General features: G+C 41.4%; 1 long non-coding RNA gene across 1 annotated transcript; it reads left to right on the forward strand.

Moving 5' to 3' along the window:
- Positions 1–19,790: 19,790 nt before the first annotated feature.
- On the forward strand, positions 19,791–20,541 carry LOC146596815 (uncharacterized). Its single transcript, XR_014895701.1, has 3 exons — positions 19,791–19,900; positions 20,184–20,329; positions 20,508–20,541. It is a non-coding gene; the product is annotated as an uncharacterized LOC146596815 (long non-coding RNA).
- The last annotated feature ends 367 nt before the right edge of the window (positions 20,542–20,908 follow it).

Consider the following 20,908-nt stretch of genomic DNA (forward strand, 5'->3'; position numbering starts at 1 on the left):
GTTTCCAGTGAGGTCCAGCACTCCCCCCTCCCCTGCTGCTTCGCAGGATGAGTGGCATGTAAAGAGGCCAAAAAGACTACCAGCGTCATGCCAGAAACCAGTGGTTCAGCGCAGGTGGGAGCCCRAAAGCCTTGTGCTCGTCCGCTGTGAACTGACTCCTTCTGCTGCAGTCTGCAGAGGTCCGACAGCACGAGGTTTGCCCCAAGAGCTTCTAAATTCCCAGCTTAGATTTATCTAACTGGTATTTCAGATATCACTTTCTCTGCCATCAACTGGGGTGATTTTATTGATATCCTTCTGACAAATATTTTCCAGCTACAGCTTATATGCTATCCATGTTTTCCACTGCCTCCAAATAATATATTACATATATGTGATTATAAAAATACCAGTAACCAATTTGGTTTAATTTAAATTTAGATTTTGCCTTAAACAAATAGTGATGTGCCCTGTATATTTTTACTGCCAGATCATGATTTACTAACTCCATTTTGGGGGTTAAAGAGAGCATGACCTTGCTCCATATTAATATTTAAAGATTACCTTGCACATGAAATCAGATGCTGACACAAGTCTCCCAGGACTAGGAGGTTTTTAATCTTTTGAAGAAGCAGTGCCACACTGAAATATGCATTACTACATTCAAAACAGAGCATGTAACAAATGTCCCACTAGCAGGCATCAGAGACTGCAAATTTTCTTCAGTGAAAAGAGGTCCGCAAATACCAACTTTTTTTCAGAAAGGGAAAATGCAATGCTATAAAGGCCAATGCTTGGCATCATAGCAAAGGCCAGCAGCATAATTTGAGACATTACAGCAACAAGAGTTTGCCATTCTGTCCTAAATGCAGGAGCCATTTAGTGCCCTTTTCAACGTAATACATAGATTTTACTCTTTTTAAAAGGTGAAAGGTTACTTACGTTTTTGTACAAATGCAATATAGAACAGTTTAGGAACCATTTGATTTTTGCACTAGGCTAAAATATGAAAATCTTCTGGTTTTATCTCTTCATACAGTTGATTAAAAGAAAGCCAGCATTGTTTTATTTGAAAAAAGAAATAGTTGATGTTTGACATAAATGACTAATTTTGTCTCTCACTTTTACAGCATCTTTTTGTTTAAAAAAAAAAAAAAATCAAGCTTAGTCTACTTATCAGCATTTGTAAGTCATTTCTCTCCATTATATYGAAGCCTGAAACAAAAATATGAGCTGGCAAGCTATAGAAGAGACTGACTAATTTCTCACTGTATTTTGGAGGTACTCAGTTTTTATGGAACTGCTATAGATGAAATCTTGGGTTACAGTAACTCACGTGTTTTGATAGTATCAGGGAAGTTTTAGATCATGATTTGAAAATGATGAGAGAATGGGTTTTCCCATTCTCTTCTGGGGCAGGGGACAGACACTGCTGCCTACTGCTGAGACATGTCCCACTCCTGGTCACTTGGGTCTCCCTTCTTGCACGTGATTGCAGAGGGTCCCCGGCTGATGTGTGCCTCCAGGGATTTGCTCTGGTGCTACCATAAAGCACTTCCTGACCTGTGTGGTTTGGAGGTAGCCAAGACATGAGATTGATGTGCAAGAGTTTGRGTGTCAAGGAGGATTTCAGCCCTGAAGGAATTTGGAGCCTGTGAAGGTGGCACTTCATACTCATGCCTGAAATGCCAGCTGAGAGCCACCACAATATTTACCCCTAAGTCTGTCTGCAATTACAGTAGCTGCTAAAAGGAAAAAGAACTAGATCTGCTGTCTGGGAGTTGTGGAGGCTGTGCCAGAGGACTGGTGCGAGGAGAGCAGGAGTTCCCTTCTCTGTTGCCCCGTGCCGCTTGCGCGGGGCACTGCGGGCTGCCAGCTGCCCCTCCTGGCATTGCCTGGCGCCGTGCGGGGGGAGGCAGCAGCTTCGTCCCTAACCCTCCCCTGGCAATTTCCCAAGCAGAGAACGTTGCCTTTGTTCTCTTTAAGCTCTCCCTAATGTGTTTTTTTTTTTAATCTTCCCTTTTCCTTAATATGTCCTCCCCAGACCCCACTTTTCTACCTTCTGTCCTCTCCCCCAGCTAAGCTAATGAGGTGTGGGAGCAGATGCCATGGAAATACAAGTATCTTCTGAGCAAGAACATGAAAGAGAACAGCCAAAATGACATAGGGACGCTTGTATTCAATGGAGTTCYAACGTTTTGTCTTGGTTCAACATATTTGTCAGTCAGATAATCCATTTTCCTCTAAATCTGGTTATCTTCTAAGAGTTTTGTGGAGATTACATTTATTACAAATTTGTTGGTTACTGTAAATACAATTGGATCTATTCTATCCTATACTAGTGCTTTTGTTGGCATGGCTAATTTAGGACATTATACTGATAAGCCTCAAAAAGGTTTTCATTGAGTCGTGAGCACAGTAGGATTTCACGATGGCCGTCATAGAAATAGCAACTACAGACATAACAACGCAGAAAGARTGTGACAAACTGAAATTCTTTGTAAAATTGGCAGTACTTTTATTATCAGCAATGCTGGTAATACAAATGGGACTGAATCAACTGATAAGTGTTCTGATTCAATGAACTCACTTATAGTTTATTGTCCCTCTTGTCATATTTTTAACTGTTTTGGCATTCCTATTAAATCTCTCTAAATATTCTTCTTGCTGGTTCAGTGCTTTCAACCAGGAAGCTCATGACTTTAGTGAGGATTTATACTTGATCGTGAATGATTCACGAAGTGAGTTTAGAAAACTAAGTTTAACATCCTATTTAATGCTGAGAAAGAGATCATCTTCTCCCATACCTGTAACAACTTGGCCAAGAAGGAAGAGCCTCAAAATCTCATTTTAAAAACTGAAATCCAGAGCATCTGTTGCCTTTCCAGCTAAAACTCATATCTACTAAGAAGAAAGAGGAATCATTTAATTTGTTACTGTAGGCAGACTAAAAACAATAGGGGTTTCTTTTCAGGGCTAATGTGCTAATACATTTTACTGTACAGCTGGGGACATGGCCTGCTTTGGTTACTGGGGTACAGCTGACGAGCAGTAACTGCTCGTGCTGCCACTTCTCRGTTACATTTATCGCGTATCTATGTTCTTCTCTAAGAGCTATGTCTGAAATCAGTTTTGTTTTGAATTGTTTATGGTTGTAATGTACACATTTGGCATTCGCAGCCTGGGGACTCGTGGTACTATTTCCCTGCTGCACATATTCCATTTASGTAATGTTTGTCTCTTGGTTTTCCCACCAGTGAAATGGGGATAACTGGGTCTCTTTGATGTATCGATAAAAGTGCTTTGTGAGAGCTTAATATTTCTTTCTGGGATATGCAGTAATGTGTTTGTAGCTCTGTATAGCAAGGGGTAGGGAGAAGACAGGGACAGGGATCTGATGTGAAGAATACAGGACAAAACAGAGGAGGTCTGTGGTTATTCCCTTGGCTGTTCTTTGTCTCCTAAACTAGCTTTGTAAAAGGATGTGGATTTTTCCCCTTTCTTTGCTGAATGAAAAGAAAGCAAGACAGCATATATCTAGGGACACCTGCTGAGAAAATAAAACACAATAAACATGAACATAGTAAGGTGAAATATATATTTTGCTTGTACAATAGACATTTTGATCCACAGCTCTGAAAAGTTTCAATGTAAACTGTAAATTAAAATCAATTCAAATGCATTTGCTGCCCAACCTCAGGGTTTTTTGCTGTGCTTTGTCTTTCTAAGCTGGAAAAAAATCTGATCTTTTGGTTAAGCTGTGAGAACTCTGAGAACAAGAAGTAGAAGTACTTCTAAACAAGGTCTTGTAAGGTGTGTCCCCTAAGAGTATGGTTTTAAACAGGTCTTGCATTAATTGCAGTCTCTCTGACTGTTAGGCCGTTGTGATGCTGCATTAAGGTCTTAAGGCTTTTGTCTAGGCCCTCCCTGCCCCATTTGTTCTTCAGTGAGSATGAGAGGAGCCCTTACAGTATGCAAATATGTAGTGCTGTCTATGCTGCGCTTTTTTTTTTTTTTTTTGGAGACATAAAAGGATTTTTTTTTAAAAGGCAAGTTGAATATATTGCAATAAAGACATAAATCTTCAGAAGCAGGCAAACTACACTCCCTTTGCACTTCACAAATGAAGCATAGTTTTTGTAAAGAAAGAGTTTGTTAGGAGAACCACAGAAATTAGAATTTCCATAATGACTTGCAAGAAGAAATTTTGTAACACATGGCACCGTATTTCCTTCAGAACTGCAATCCCCATGGGACCAAATTCTTTACTACTTAATCACTGTGGTAATTAAAGATGATGTTGGCAAGTGTTCACTGAACGTTGTGTCATTTTTTTACATCTTACAACATTTTGGCATTACTTTCCATCTCCTTTATTCGTGTGCTCTGGCCAGCCACTGGGTAATCAGACATTTACACAKCTGGCCTTCACTTTGGTACCAGGTCAGTTTTGCAATTATGACCTGTGGTGGTCTGCATTGATTTTAAAAAAAAATAGACTAAATTATTGTACATCTATAAATTGATATATACATATTATTGTACATATTACTAATGTTCCATCAAACCTTTTTACTTGTACACAAGCTACATGATGTGAGCAAGCTTCCAAGTGGAAAGGAGAATGCCACCCATGAAACATGGGCATGCCCTGCAATGAGCCTCCAAACGTGGAAAATTGCAGTGCCAAATATGGGTAAACACCAGTCTGAATGCAGCAAAGCTCTGYGGATCCAGAATAATACTCCAGCATCCTGGAAGGAGACCAAATGTGTGTGAGACGTGGCCCCGTCTGTGAGAAATGTGAGCGCTGGGGCCGAGCCCCTGGCGCGCTCGGAGCACCCAAGCAGGGTCTGCGTCACGCTGCTCCTTCCTCTTCTGGCCGTTCAGCAAAGAGCTGCCAACGTGATCTCAGATGAGGAGAAACGGAAAAACAGAAGGACTGTTCAACTCCGAAATCTGTAATTTAAAGTGTCTGCTGGTAAAATTGTGAGGAGCATGCTTTTGTTTTAACAGCAGCAGTGAAAAGACAGCAATGGGAAGAAAAAGTTTGGACTCTCTCTGCGTTTCAGATCTGTGCCTGTAGCTGCTATTTAAGAAAGGTGAAAARGAGTCTTCACACAAAAGATTGTAAGAACTGAAATTATTATTATGTATACAAGTACCATTCAGTCTCTTAAAAGCCGAATATCATTAACCGCTTCAACTTACTTATCCGGACAGCAGTGCGCAATGGAAGATACCTGCACCACTTCTTAATGCTTAGGCTGTGATCTTAACCTTCGTTTTTCAAAACGTCAACTCAAAGTGTTAGCGTGTGCAGGGGAAATGTTTCTTCTGAATAGCCTTTGATGAAGAGCTGGAGCCTTTCAAAGGTTGGGCATAGAGGGCGCAGCGGCGGCCCGGCTCCACCACCCCTCCTTGCGCGTCCTTCCGGCTGCACGCCGGGTCGAGCCCGGCCACGGCTTTCTCCGCGCAGCTTGCTTTGGTCTCGGCCAAAGCGTAGTTCTGCCTTCCACTCGCAATCTCATTTCCTACAGCCTGGAACAGAAAGCCTGTGGAATTTAAAGTTCAACTTAAATGATAATTTGTGTGACTAATGACATTTTTTTAAGACAGCGTAGTAGATTATAACGTCTTTCAAAATACTTTYGGAGCAGGAAAACATGCAGTAAAAATTATATGACAAATATAAAAGAAGAAAAGAAAACAAACTTAGTAACACAGGCAAGCACTAACCATTATGCTATTAAATTTTCTCTCTGCATCCTACAAATCTTTGCTTTGACTCACATGTACCATATATCTAGCAAAGAGAGAAATAATTTTTTTTACCACTCAATTATAATTGATATACTACTGTATTGTTTTAAAATGTATGAAAGCTGAAAGTATGCAAAAAAATTGTCGAAAAAGAGTAGGCAAGGAGCAGCATATAAAATGTAATAGATCTTTTTAAGCTGATTTTGCATACCTCTCGCCCTGCGTCCCCTACAAGCGTGTGTGTGGAGAACCCACAGGCTCTATCAAGGGCCTGAGAGCTGTTGCRCGCACGTGTTCGGAGAGGTGTTAATGAGGCAGAGCATGGCCCGAAACAGCAACCGTGCCGCGCTGTGCCTGTTCTACAAGGCACGACAGCTCCTACAGCTTGGCGGCGGTCCAATGTGCGTGGCGGTTTCTGTGTACGTGTGTCTGTGAACACTGGCTACACGCGCGTGGCGACGCACCGACACGTTTGCACCGACCAGCAGTGCGAGGGCTACGGCGCAGTGGCAGCACTGCGGTGACACGCTGACAGGCGTGTGTCCAGGCACGGGTGCTGGGAGAAAGTTACAGGAGACGTGTCTAGGAACCACAAAACACAACTTCCTTTCTGTATAGATGAACCGTTAAAGTCTGAAGATCTGAAATCTGAGACAAGCTATAGCAATAATYCTAGAATTAACCTAGCACTGTATGTTTTAGGGTCAGACAAGAAGTCTGAATGAAAATGGGTAGTACATAATAGCTCAAAGCTGATTAAAGAAAATTATTGTTCCATTTAATTCTGCTTACAAGCCTTTTCTACAWTATTGATTATTTTTCAGAGATAAGTGATAGTCTATTCTTTCTACAATTAATCCATATGTCCAGTCCATGCGGTGTTTTTAGAAGTCCACTAAAATTTAGAATTAACCAGATACTGATATCTCAAAAAATGAAGCTAGTTCTATGAAAGTTTCTGAGATAGATTCTGCCATAAGATTGGCTTCTTTGTTACTATAGTAAAGCTATATTTCAGAGTATTAGTAGCCTGATACACCAAAAGACAAATTTGGGATTCACTTGAAATTGAGGTTCACATTGCAGCTGGCAGTTTGCTTCCTAATATTAAGTCTTAAATTCAAAAGCAGTTGATAATCAGTAAATGTGCAGGACAAACCACTATTCATAATTTTGTATGCTAAATATAATGCTAAATGTATAATTTTTACTGCATGTTTTCCTAAAATAAGTTACATTTTTCTTTTGTCTTTCATGTTAAAAATTATCATTCTTATAAATCTTCCACGTGATGCTGGTTTCATGCTGGAAGCTGTATTTCTCAGTCTTTCTTACAGTTAATTGATCTTAATACCAAAAAGGAGTGCATTTCAAAAGATTTCATGTAGTGAATTCAGATGTCTCAATCCAGTTTTGCTTAATAACTGGTCTAATTATTATTTACTGGATTTCCGTCCTGCACACCCTAGTATCCTACTATGTGTGGCTAAAACAAAGAAATAGAGGTATAATTTGCACCTTTAAATTTTAAACGTGACTTCCTTTGCTTTTTTCCCCCCATGTAAATGCCCCTAGGACGGGAGGTGTGGGATGCGCGCGCACGGGACTGCCGCGGCGGGTGCGGAGCTTGCCCCGCGGGAGCGCGCTGCCGTGGGCGCAGAGCGCTCCGGGGGCAGCTCCCGGCGCCTGGGGCGGCCCAGCCTCTTCCTCCGGGCCCCTGCGGTCGCACGCGTTTCCCCCCGACGCTCCGCTGTGCCTTGGTAGAAAGAGCCTGCTTGAAACGTGTGACGCTTGAGTTAAAAACCAGCTTGGAAAGACAAATGGCAAAAATACAGAACAGGGATTCATTTACTTCTGACCTCAGAAAACTTTGTGCTTTTAAGCTCAGGATGCAATTTTTACTAGCTGAGGGAAAATGAAACAAGCTGAAATACTTCCTTTTCTCATTGAAACACACGATTTATTTTCCCTCCTGAGGCTCACTGACACCTTCCTCCACCATGCAAAAGAACAGTCTTGGGATTCTGCATCAAGAGGACAGAAAATGAAAAACTTGACTCTACTTTTGGTTGGCCATTTTAAATCCACGTGGGAGTTTGCACACTATTCTTTGTGCTGTCAGGCATCCCTGAGTTTTACTGAGTTGCAAAAACCTAGACACTGTAAAAATAAACTTTACTTTTCAAGTCACATCACCATAAATCGCCTTTGAGTGCSTTATAAAAATTATCATGCTTCCTACAGGAGAAGAAAAGTGCTGGAGAGGTAAGTTTCTTATACTATTTCTTGAATTCCTGTCTGTTGCTTCAGAAGAGAGAAAATTACAAAACTTCAAATGATGTTTATCCAAAACCACAATTTTTGATTAGAAATGTTCCTTATATTGTAAAAATATTTTATATGGAATTATAAGCTATAACAGTGGCATAATTGCTAGAYGTGTTTCATATAAACACAGGTTAAGGTGAAGAGAACAAGCTGAGCTAAAATTGCTGACCAAAATCATGATGCTCTGGATTATTCAGTTTCTTTCAGTATAAGAGCWGAAACTGTGCAGTGGTTTATGGCCATGTAAGATTTATTTGTACCTTGAGTCCTGTTCCCTGTGTCTGGTTCATACAGACCATCACAAGAAGTATTCCCCATGTTGGGAGTCTTAGCAGAGAGGTCAAAGACTCTAGACTGAGGTAGGCTGTTACCTTCTCRGGCTTTGATGGACTTCAGCAGGTCTCTCTCTGTTACCATAGTTTCCACTTTGTTCTCCAGATAAGAAATAGAAGCATTTTAGTGCATAGTTCGCAGAGGCCTTGATCAGTCGATTGACATAAAATCTGAGGCTTTTTTCTTTCTTTCTTTTTTTTTTTTTTTCTCCTTGCTTTCAGCCATATTCCTGTTCAGATGCTTGGGAGGTGTTATGCTAGGCAAAGGGTATCTTTGGTGTGTTTTTCTAAAACCTCGGTGTCTAATTGCTGCAGTACTCCGGAAGCTCAGATGGTGGCTGTCCCTTCGTGGGCTTGTTAAGCGTCACGTGTTTTGGCTGTGGTCGTTTTTATTGAGTGTCTATTAATATTGTTCCATTTTTGCTGCTGGTTCCTTCCCTGGGCTTCCTGCACTGCCGTGTCCACTTTAACATTTCAGAGCTGCAAGGACAACTTCTTTCCTTCACTGAAGCAGTAGCAAGTCGTAAAAGCATTAGGTGCAGTTGGATCCTGACGTAAGACCTCTTCTGCCTTCTTGCCCTCTTATCTCCTCGCTGCAGCTCCACCCTGCCCTGCCTTGGCATCGCTGTTCTTTCCAGCACCAGAAAAGCTATGAAAAGCCCCAGGAACAAGCCTTGACTGCCTGTCACTACTCCCTGGGTTACTGTCAGTGGCAATTTTATTACTGTGCTAGTGTCACTGACTTTCTTCATCTCTCCGCAGTGGCCAAAACTTCAGAGTTAATGCAGGTGTTGTTGTACAGCAGTAATATTCTCTGTCGCCGCTCCTTTTGCCTTAATAGATAGATACTATCTGCAGGAGGAAAAAGGCAGTGTGTGTTTTCTTTTAATTTATTTTATAGTTGCTGTTAAAAAGCAGGGAGCTCATTATTTTCCAGTCAGAGCGGAAGTTTTATTTACAATTTCTTACCTCAGTGCAGCCAAGGTAAATTATATCGACCCTTCAATTTGTGCGTTATCATTACTTCTTTACTTTCATACCCTTTTCAGAATTATACTACCACTAACCTGATGAACCTACTTCCTTTTAAAATCATTCCTCCTTTATGTTGAGAGGTTGTTTGGGAAACTCAATGGCAGCTGTTAAAAGAACAAGAAACTTTGCTATGTAAAATTAAAAGGTCAGAGTCTGTCTTTAGAAGCTTGCTTGGGGCACCCCTGAAGAAAGCAGGGAGCCACATGTACACATACGGTTGTCCAGATTTTATTCTAACCTACCATGTAGGGCAAAGGTAGTGAAAACAGCCATTGAACTAATCTAATGCCTCTCGTTTAATCACGGATGCTAGAGAAGGCCTAAGAAAATATTCATCCTGGGACATAACCACTTCACACTGCACCTGCCTGGAAGCAGCAATTCAATTTTTGTGCAATCACTTTGAAGGAAAGAAGCTCTCTCATCCTTTCACAAACGCTGACAGTTAGGSTGATATATGGAGCTGAAGCGAATTGATGACAGTAAGATAGGGATCAATGASTCCTCAAGGTTTACTTGCTTTTTCTATAGAGATCAAAACTTTTAGTATGATCTGCCAACACACAGCTTCTTGCATTTCACCCTGGTGTTCTCTGGCAGCTAAATCAGTACAGAGCAGTAGCCAATATCCTACTAGGACTATAACTTATCCCTAAATTCTGTATTTGTGGATTAAGTCTATTCTCCCAAGCACTAGAGTTGCAGGATGAAATAGGATCCCACTTTCCTTTCTTTGAAGCTCCTTTGCCTGCTAGTCTCTCTACCTAGAAAAGGAGAATTTTAAATATTCAGCCTGTAATTYTGCAGCAAAATGAGGCAGCTAACAGGGCTGAAAATTTAGTCTTGTGAGTTTTCATGGCTTTCCCTTTCCAGCTGGAGCCCTGTCTGGTTCCCTGCATCTTAGGSCATTTTATGTTCCTGTATCCTCGCAGGGGTCTACCGTTTCTTCTGCTTCTCCACAGTTGCTTGGCCTTCCCCTGAACAGCACAGTGCAACGGTATCCCAAAGACGTGTGCTTTGGGCACAGGAATGATGAACGGTCATTGCTGGTCCATAGCTCGCTCCTCTTCATGTTGCAAGTCAGCTTAGAGCTTATCCTGTTTACCTTGATTAACACGGTTGCACTAAAAGCTATATCATACCTTTGTTTTTCCCCTACAACTATGGCTAAGAGCTTAATTAGTTAACTAGAATTAAGGTCAGACTAACTAAGCATGCTCCCAGGATGGAAATAGGCTGCTATTACACAGTGACTAGTATGCTAAATTATTAAGAGAGTATACTGAAGAAATGTGCTCTTTTATTGAGTACAGTAAGAATTGCTGTTGCTCAGTTTGCCATGAGCTGTGAATTTGTTCTTGTTCCTTTTTACCATTTGAGAATTGTTGGGCTTTATACCACATTTTGCCTAAGAGCTCAGCTGCCCTTTTGCTGTCAGGTTTGTGATACCATTCAAAGGAAGCTGCCTGCTGTTGCAAGGTTTCTCTTTCCCTCTCAGTATCTGCTTTAGCTACAAGTAAATCACTGATTTATATTATGTATTTTGCAAGGAAACCTCCTGCTGGGACTTCACTCAGTGATGTCTTCTCCCTGCCTTGAGAACTTTGTCTTCCAGGTTGGTGGCAGATACTTGAGAGGAAGCCTGCCTGGGCTATCTCCATCATCCAGCAGTGGGAAGGGGAAAACTGCCCTTTTCATGTGTTCTCCACTTGTCCAAGAGTAGGACTGGGACCATTTATTGGATTTGCTTCCTTTTTTGCCATCATCCAAAGGGGTAAGTGAGTCACCATTTGATTTTCTTTTCTGTTCTGTGTGACAGCTTCATTTCCCTTTGATTACCATAAATCRTAACTAATGGTCCTGCTTTTTTCCTGACAGCAGCCCCTGTGCTCATGTTGCAGCACCTACAGTGGAAGTTGAAGACAGTATTTCCATGGGCTCTCAACTCCTGCTCTGCTTAAGMTGATAGTGGGAGACACTGGCACAAGCTGACATTTGGCCTTGCCTAGGAGAACTTCTCTTACTTTTTCRTTGTGCTGCTTTTTCTTTTTCCTTTTTTTTTTTGGGCTACAGATAAAGATGTATTATGTGATTCATAGACATGGAAATGTTCCCCAAAAGGTGAAAGTTCAATGTTACTGTAAACAAGAACTGTTTTATTTATGACCGTCAGCCTGAATAATTTTCCCTAGAGTTGCTGCTGGTTCTTAGCTTCTAGGACCTCAGAATAATACTAATGGGAATATTCTGTTTAGTATTCCATTTTCCAGTCCCTTGTCTTTTATTCATCCTTGGTAAATGCCAGCATGTTTGCCAGTTTTACATTTATCTTTAGCTGTGGGCAGAATATAGAAAAAAAATCAATAGTTATTAAGATATGTAATACTCCAGGATCTGAGATCCTGCCTGTGGAAGAAGTGAAGTCCCRTCGTTTATTCCCGTTCCTGAGCAGCAGCAGCCGTAGCTGACCTCACTCCCGCGGGTCCCCTTCCTCCCGCGGTGGTCCCTCTGCCGCCGCCGGCCCCCGCCGCGGTCTGCTGCAGCCCCTGCCAGCTCCTTGTGGAAGCACCTGCCAGGGACTTCCCCAGGGCTCGCATTTTTCCCTCAAGAACAAGCTAAGAAAAAAGAGTTACTGGAGGTTTTAAAACCTATTTTCTTTTTATCTAGTGTTCTGGTAAAGCTCGCCACCTAAGCAGCTTACAATAATATAAACACCCGACAGAAAAAGCTCCCTGTCGATCTGCCACGATAAATTGCTGCAGGTGCACGGGCTTCAGGGCCGGGTATCGCACCTACAGGCCGTGGAGTCGCAGGTAGGTATCGGAGAATTCACCCCTCTGACAACGCTCCTGCAGGTCCGAAACGGAGAGCGGGGGGCGGGCCGGGGCCGGGGCCGGGAGGAGGCTGCGGGGGCTCCTAAACCCGGCAGCCCCGCGGCGCCCGCCACCGCGGCCGCGCGTCTCCTGCCTCGTTACAGACTCGCGTTCCTGCCCCTCCGCCCGCCGGGCCCCGGGCAGAAGCGCCAGCCGCCGGAGTCGGCGCGCCGTGGGCRCTCGGGCTGCTGCGGCTGACGAAATGAAAAAAATAATTTTACTGTCTGAGCTGAACTAAAAGGAATCTTGGCAAAAAGTACTTGATTTGGTCTCGCTGAAAAAGCATCTTCTGAAACATACAGAAATGGCTGCAAAACGCTTAAAATATTTTTCATAGTAATAATTAGCAGCTCCCTCTTCTAAAAGTTTGAGAAATGCATCTTGGATTTGCGACAGTAAGTTCAGCACAAGTAAAGCTGCATTTAGATATGCTAGAAAGGATATTCACAGTAACAGGATTACTGCCAAAAGAACATGTCGTCTTTGTGTCTAAAATCCTAAAGCTAATTTGTCTGGATTCACCCCTCCAAAAACTTTTGTAGGAAATTACTTTTGTCGGGAACACTTAATGATGTTCCTCTGCTAAAATGCTCACAAAAAATACCTAACACCTGCTGAGAAAATTATCTCTAAAGGTTATCGCAGTAAGGCTTGGATATAAAATGTCAAAGGACAACTTCATCTCTTTCCCCTTCTTCGCCCCCAGCCGCCGCTACAGCCGGGAAGGTGCTGGCAGAGATAGCAATCAAAGTTTTAAGTACTGGGCATTACCAGGCTTCAGCGATGTTATAACCTCACGCTTTGCGTGGAGATTTTGCCGACGGGAGGTGGAAAGCTCGGAGAGCTTTTACAAACGCGGCGAGCCGGCGGGAGTCTGCTGCCTCGCAGCATCTCTCTGCTCCCAAGCGTGCCTGGGATACGTTTTGTCTGTACTAACAAATCACGCAAAGGTAGCAAATGGAAGGCAGCAAAAATTAATAAAACCCTCCACCTCCTCCCCAAACAAGCATATTTAATACACCAGTCTTAGTCTTACTGGTATCTAGTAGGCCTTYTACTCCCAGACTCCCAAAACAAAACACCACAGAGTAGCTTTAAGATTCAYGTTCAAATAGGGTTTTTTAGTTATTTGGAATAGATGTGACACACCTAAATCTAAAAAATTTATCTGGTACTGCAAGTATCTGTGAATGCATCTGTTTGTGTTCACTGAACTGGGAGCCTTGTGCATGTGATCAAAGTTACTGACAGGGAAATCTTTGCAGGATCACGTCTGCTCCGTATTCCAGCCTTCTTCAAGGCAGCAGAGTAGATGGTCTCTGCATACATCCAAGATCACTGTTCATTCTCCATATTATGTTCTGCTTGCAGGTTGTTAACATCTGCAGCTGCAATCTATCTATAGGATGGAAAAGAGGCAACAGACATTATAATCACACCTGAGCCCAGTCTTTGTCCTCAGTTTCTCTTCTGACCATCTCAGACTTGCATTAAGCTAGTGGTCCAAAATGCAACGTGGTCTGTGCTTCACAGTGATCTTGCTGATCTGTGCAAGCTCTCTCTGGATGTGGAGTATGGTCTTGTGACTTCCCACTAACCACCTTTGTGCCAGGGTAAGATCCTTGCAAGTGGTGGGTTGTTCTGGCATCTCTTTCCTTGTGAACCCTAGCTGGAGCTCAAAACAAACCATGCATCCATGTAGTGAAAACAGGTTAAAATGGGAAAGTCCAGGAAACTGGTTCAGTATGGCTGTGTGGCTAAAGCAAGGGCTTTCTTTATGGCAGAGGGATCTTTTCACTGGCAAATGCAGCGCCTGGTGTGAGACACAGCAATCGTGGACAGAAATTCATTCTTTCTGCCATCCTGTTTCTTGGTGTTTCTCGGATTGATGAGTCTAGTTTGGCTTTTTTGTTATTTAGATTTTACTTATTTATTTGGTCAGTCTCATGCAGCCTCTTTCCATGGTTAGTGAACTGCCACAAGAGTCCAGTTACCAGAGGTTCAAGGATATTCCGTGGGTAAGTGTTGCAGCTAATGCTCTTCTTGAGTGYGCTGAGCTACGCGTTGGTGTGGTGGGGTAAAACGCCTGTCGTATATAGCGATATCAGTGACAACACAACCATGCCAAGGTAGTTTTGACCAGCACAGCTGCTTTCTGTCAGTGTGGTTTTTCCTATCTCAGCTTTTCTATGACATCTTTCCTATGTGATATTTTCATAATCAGGTGTAAYGGCTTCAAGTGGTACGGGCATTTTGCACCTGTGATAAAAGACTCCTGAATGACATTCCTTACAAAAACCAAAAGCTGTACAAACTGTCCAGCTCGTGAGTGATGTGTGCCATGTGTAAGCRTGCTCCCTTTCATTATCATTTTACGTAAGTGATTCCATGATCAGTGAAAAAAATGTGGAGATARCTGGGGACTATTTTTGTTCTTTAAGCTTTGGTAACGTTGACTTCCTTAGCAAAAATACAGAAAGGATCAAAATTCTTTTCTGTCCTTTCTAGTGCCATGCTTTGGAGATGTCTTTCTTTACTTATATGCCTTCTCAGTTTTCAGGTGAGTACAGTTTTAGTTGCTCTCTTATAACAAGCTTTCTTCTGTTTGATGCTGTGTTGTACAGGTACAGATTTCTGACAGCTGCAAAACATGCCTCAAATGATACTTTGAATGTAGGTGGTATGTCAAGCAAAACCATTGAAAATCCCCAGTGTTCATGAAACTGTGTAATAGGAAATGCTTGATGCTGGGTTCCTAAAAGRTGGCTTTGCAAGCCTGCAAGGATGTCCTCACTGTGCTTTTGGAGGTCTCAAAAAATAATCTCTGCTATTATTTTTGTAAAAAGCAAAGTTTGCATCTCTTTCCAAGTTTATGTGCTTGACAACATAAATGGATGTAACACTTCATCACAAGGATTGATATMTTGTCACAGTCTTTTCTTAAACAGTCATTTCCCCCGATGATATTCTTGTCCCTTTTGGCAGTCTCCTGAGTTTCTCTTTTTGCAATATGTAAAAACACAGGCTCCAGCTGCTCTTTTTTTTTTTTTTTTTTTTTTGGAAAGCCTTAACACAGCTGTTGACTATAAGAGGAAATGTTGTCTGATGGCCCCAGAAGAGCTTGATGGCTGTTGCTAGCTTTGTGGTTGGTTGGGACCCCTGAAGCTGGAGCATGGAGAGAGCCTGCTTGCTTGTGTGAACTCTGGGTCTGCCTCATGGACGTACGCCTGGAGCAGGTACATGGACATCTGCTGCCTTGTCCCAGCTCTGACAAACATGCTCTTTGCAGCCCCAGCAAGTGACTTAATTCTTCTATTCAGTTTTCCCCAATGTGTAGAATAGGGATGAGGGTAAGTCCTTGATGTTGTTTGGTGTTCAGTGGTCAACAAAATGGGCTGCAGAAGGAATTTGCTGAGAGGCAGCTTGTTACTCTGGGCCCTCTTAGAGCATCAGGTGAGAGAAATTTAGCTGTAAACATCGTTTTTTCTCTGAGAGGTGATCATACCAAGCACTTTTATGGTAGTTTCTGACTTGGCATATCATTTCACTTTTCTGGATTAATTCAAAAAATAGAAAAAAAATATTTTCTAATAGACCAGTTATGTTACCGGATATAGTTATGATTACAGAAACATAAACTGCAGCCTGCCATCCTGCACTTCTCAAGTGACTCTACTGCAAAGGAAGGTTTCTCATTTTGTARTCTTTTAATAACTGTTATAATCTTCTAATAACTGTTCCCATATTGTAAATATTTGTCAGTGAAGGATGCTGGCTAGATAGAGAGTCAATAGCTGTACCCACCGAACAATTATATGTGGTCACATGAAGCAGAAGGGCTATATTTTGCACTCAGAGAAGCATTTATGTTCCATAGATATCCCTCGAATTTGTGCAGAAAGGTACTGTGAACACTCTCCCCTGAAAGTGAGAATGTTAGTGGTGGATTCTTGTGCACCAAACAAACAAGAGCCAGACTCTCAATAGGTCACCCGTAATTTTCAGGTGGTCATTGCCCTCCTGTTATTAATCTGCATGTATTTGGACCCGCTGACTTGGAGAGAGAGGACTTGCATGCGAATGCGCTTGCCAAGGGGCCAGATGTTCTAATGCAGCTCGCAGCACACTTTGGCATGGCGAACAACTCATCTCTCTCATTTTTTTCTGCAAGAGTAACTGAGATAATCAAGCCTTAGAAGCAAACAGAGAGAGAGGGAAAAAAAAAAGGAAAAAATGAAAACAAACTTTAAAATGCTAGCCAGGGCTATTCCCAACCTCAGTGAGCAGCACTTACGAGAGCTAAGGGTCCTGTGACAGCAGAAGTGGTAGGTGGAAAAATTTCACAAAAAATAAGTATATGCACAGCAGGCTTTTAAAACAGCAGTGCTGGAAGACAATTTTTAAAGGTCAGAATTATTATAGGACATTAATTAGCAATCAGCTAATGCTCAAATTGCCTTAGCAAATTTAGACACTGTGTAAAGCCACATGCTGTAGAGGGTGCAGCCACCTGAAAAGAATTTAGACACTTTAACACAAAATGTGCCTTGCTCAAAATAGAGCTAGAAGAACATAACAAGAAAACAATGTGACTTCCCTGAAGTAATTAGAAGGTGATAGTGAGAGTAAATAAGCTTTTGCTGAAAAAAAATTATTGGTGAACCAGATGAGAGCAAATAAACTAGGAGTCAGGTTTTCTGTAAGTGAAGAAAAGAGGAGATAGCTAATCCTGTCTTTTAACAATGGATTCTTGAGGTTTTAGCAAAAGATAGGAGTATCTTCACAAAAAGAGAATGTTACAGAACAGATTGAATATACCTATCAATTCCTGATCCTAAACATATYATGAAACATCAAAAGTCTTTCCACTGGCATCAGTGAGGTTTGCCCCTTTGAGAGCTCAGGTAGGTTACATGGATTTCAGGGACAGTAAATGACATGCATTCTAAAAGAAGGGAAAGAAATTAAAACTAAAAGAACAGATTTTGGCTTCCATTTCTAGCTTTTCAGCTTGCAGAAGTGCACGATACAGGATGTGTGTCTGGGTATCTGTGCTGTATTCAGCCTACGCATGTAAAACTTTCATTAATGGCATTTGTCACGAAATACTTTCAGTGCCGGAACATTGTCTTGAGCTATATGTTAGAGGTGAATGTGAAAAGCATAGCTAGTTTGTGTTCCCAGCTGTGAGAAGAAAATGCTACTTAATGTTTTACAGTAAATACTGAGATAAAGGGTATTAAGAGTTGGAAAGACGACACATCTTTTAAAACATGGAACATGAAGTCCAAAGTTAACCATGTCTAGTATTTTCCATTATGAAGCTCTGCTGAATTGGCTCAACAACCTGAGATAAAAACAGCTAAAGATTTTTTTTTTTTTTAATGGAGACATGTAGATTGAGGTGAGAACTCTCCAAAGATTATCCGCCGAGTGCCAGTTTTTAATGAATCCCATTTGTTTTCTTGATTAAATCTGCTATTACCCCTGTTTAGTCTTGTCACAAGCCCATTAGCTGGAATTTTCATATCATGGTTTAGAAGAGAAATTAGTCTAGAACAGCAGCACTCATCATCAGTCAGTTTTCAGCATATTTAATATAGTTTACAGTTTATGAATTTGGGAACCTGTAGCCTCATATATACATACATGTATACATTTATTTWTATATATATATGTGTATATATAAAATGAATAACTGTTCTTTGTAGTGAAATTCATACGCCAGTAACAGTTGCAGTCAAATAAGAGTTTCAGTCATGACATTATATATCACTAATGTATTTACAGGTACAAGGTTTCTTCAGTGAACTTAATCTGATGGACTATGTCAAGTCTATGAATTGTGAGACAGAAGCTTCTTCAGTAACAAATGACTCTCAAGAGGTTTGACCTCTTATTTTTGAAAGATAAGCACCATGAGCTTATCAAACCTAGCGGTCACAAAGTACTCAAGAACTTAGGAGGTGCTTAAAATCTATGTGATGGATACGGTGTAAAATTGACATAGATGTAGCAGGGTTTACCAGTTCTTGACTTTCTTGAAAACATTGTGAGAAGAACCCTTTGGAACATTTAAATACCTCCATCTTTCTTCAGATTCTGTAAATGAAAAGAGYAGGGTGGCATGAAATGTACTTTTTAAATGACATTTTTCAAATTTCAAGAGATATCAATTCATTCTCTCCTGGAAGTGAAGTTTTGGAGAGTGGAATTTGCAGAGTTGCCACAGAAGTGTCTCATCAGTGCCGAGCGTCAGAGAGGACCAGGAGTGAATCATGGGGCGATGCCCTGGCGTTATTCTGGAACGGGAAACACGGCCGTGCTGCAAACTGATGTAACTCCAAAGAGCAAACATTGCAAATGTTTGGACATTATAGCATGATTACTCAGTATTACCCATTCAGTGCCATCTTTCTCTTTTTCTTGTTTTCTTTATGCCCTTCTAAATGGCTAGGCTGGCCTGTTGGCATTTCCTTTTTTACTCTTCTTTCTCTCTTTTGTACCTTCTTTCCTGTAGCTCCTGAAAGAGAGAGATCCTGATCGCTCTCTTGTATTCACTTAGAGCTCCCCCACCATTTTGTATGTGATGAACAGTGTGAGAAACATCCTGTAATCAAAGCGAGAACAACTCCAATCATATYACTTTTCCACGGGAGCTCCCAAAGATGCCTTGAAGAATTTGCCGCATTTCTGGGCCCATAGGCCCAGTTAATAATCACAGCTTTTTAAGCAATCTGAATTACTGAATGAAAATCCTTCTTGTATCCTTACCAGTGTTGAATTGAAGCACAAGGACCCATTTTATAACTAACAAAGCCTAAAAATTCAGCTCCCTCCTTAATTTCTTGGACGGATGGAAAAAAAATCTTTATAAAACTGGACTGATCACCTCTCCAAAGCCTTCTCTCTTAAAAATAATTCAGAGTGTGTAAAAGGAAAGTATCTCATAAAACACAGCTTTTCCAGAACCCTGTAGTTTCCCTGCACAATATTCTCCCTAGCTGCAAGACCCTTTTCTTTTCTCTCAGTAAATGTATTATAACCCTTTCACTCTGTTCTGCTTTGCGTACTCGACACCATGAATCTCTAACAAGGTTAGGGGTGACTAACAATTTGAATCTACTTTCAAATACAGCTGAAAAGCCTATTAGAGCTGCAACCTTGAACTTTAATTGTATAAAGACAGATACTTTCTTAGCACTCACACAAGTGACAGTTTTTTGCTTGTAAGTCTGTCTGGACTTTCCGGCTGTCTTGRCAACAATTTATTCTACCTCTGCTTTTAAAAAAAGAAATGCAGAAGTTTACACACTGTAACATAACATCTATTCAAGTTTGTAATGATGAATATTGTTAATGTTTTGAGTTGGAAAAGTTAATCTGTCTAATTAGGTGTTATTCTTCCTGCTATTTTACTAGGCTACACAAGAGGCTGCTGAAATCTAGCATTTATTTTCAGATATATGTTCATGTTTTTTAAGGAAATGATTATAAAGAGCCAGAGAACACTTCCTAATGGAGTCAATCACAGCTTTTTCAACATTGGCACAAACTAAGGAAAGAGGAAACTCAAAAGGTCCATGCAAGGTAAAGAAAAATTCATTCTCTGTGGTTGGTTTCTAGTGGGTAGCTGAAAGCTTTGGAAGTAGTTTCGTGGTCTCATGGTTTTGTACCTTTCTGGTACCTCTGATCAAAAATCATCATCACAAAAACAYATCAGTGTGACTGGCGTTAACAGCTATGGTCTGACTGCCCTGTCTGGGGAGGGGTGGCTCCCTGGGACAGCCGGCTTTGGCTTGATGGGAAGGACCTTTTTAGAGATGCAGGAGTGTGTGCTTCACCCTCAAGAAGTTTACCTTAAACTTTCCAGTCAAGGTAACTCTGGCAAAGATATGAACATGACTGAGGAGGTGGAAAGGAGGCCACTGCTGATTCAGTGCTGATTACAAAGAGATCTCAACTGCTGGTAGTATCTGTGGATCACTTCAGCCTCAGAGAAGTTGCGTAAAAGACCAAGTGAGATTTTTTTTTTTTGTCTTATTTTGTTTTGTTTTTATCATCCCCTAGTCATGTTATCTCAGGCCTGTTAAGCACAGATACAAACATTTTGCCTTGAAAATAGCTGATGYGGCAATTCACCTCCTCTTTAGATAAGAATATATTTATCAGGCGCGTTCATTTTCATTGAATCCAGGATGATGATGTCTCGGTGGATCTGCCTTTACAAGCCCTGCTGCTCACAGAGAGCYAAGAGGAGAGAGGGGCAGCCCCGTAACGCTGCCGGCACTGCCTGGAGTACTGCTTGGGCTTCCTCGGCACGAAGGGACCTTCGGAGTCACCGATCCCTCTGTGGCAGCACAGGTGCTCTCTCTCACTTGAAATTTTAAAATAAATTTGCAGGCTTTATGGTCTGATACCATGTATCTTTTTTGGCCAAGATATCCTAATTCTGTCTTACTGGAACGGGTAGAATAGGACTTGGTAAAAGAAATTCAGGTTCTGAGGTATATTGAAAGTTTGTGGTCTCTCGGTAAAGGCTTCAGATCTCTGTATTTCCTCTTTGTTCAGAAAATGAGACACAAATTTTAAAAATGA

Source organism: Rhea americana, unplaced genomic scaffold (genome assembly GCF_003343005.1).
Source record: "Rhea americana isolate MKP2758 unplaced genomic scaffold, rheAme1 scaffold_2, whole genome shotgun sequence".
NCBI lineage: Eukaryota > Metazoa > Chordata > Aves > Rheiformes > Rheidae > Rhea > Rhea americana.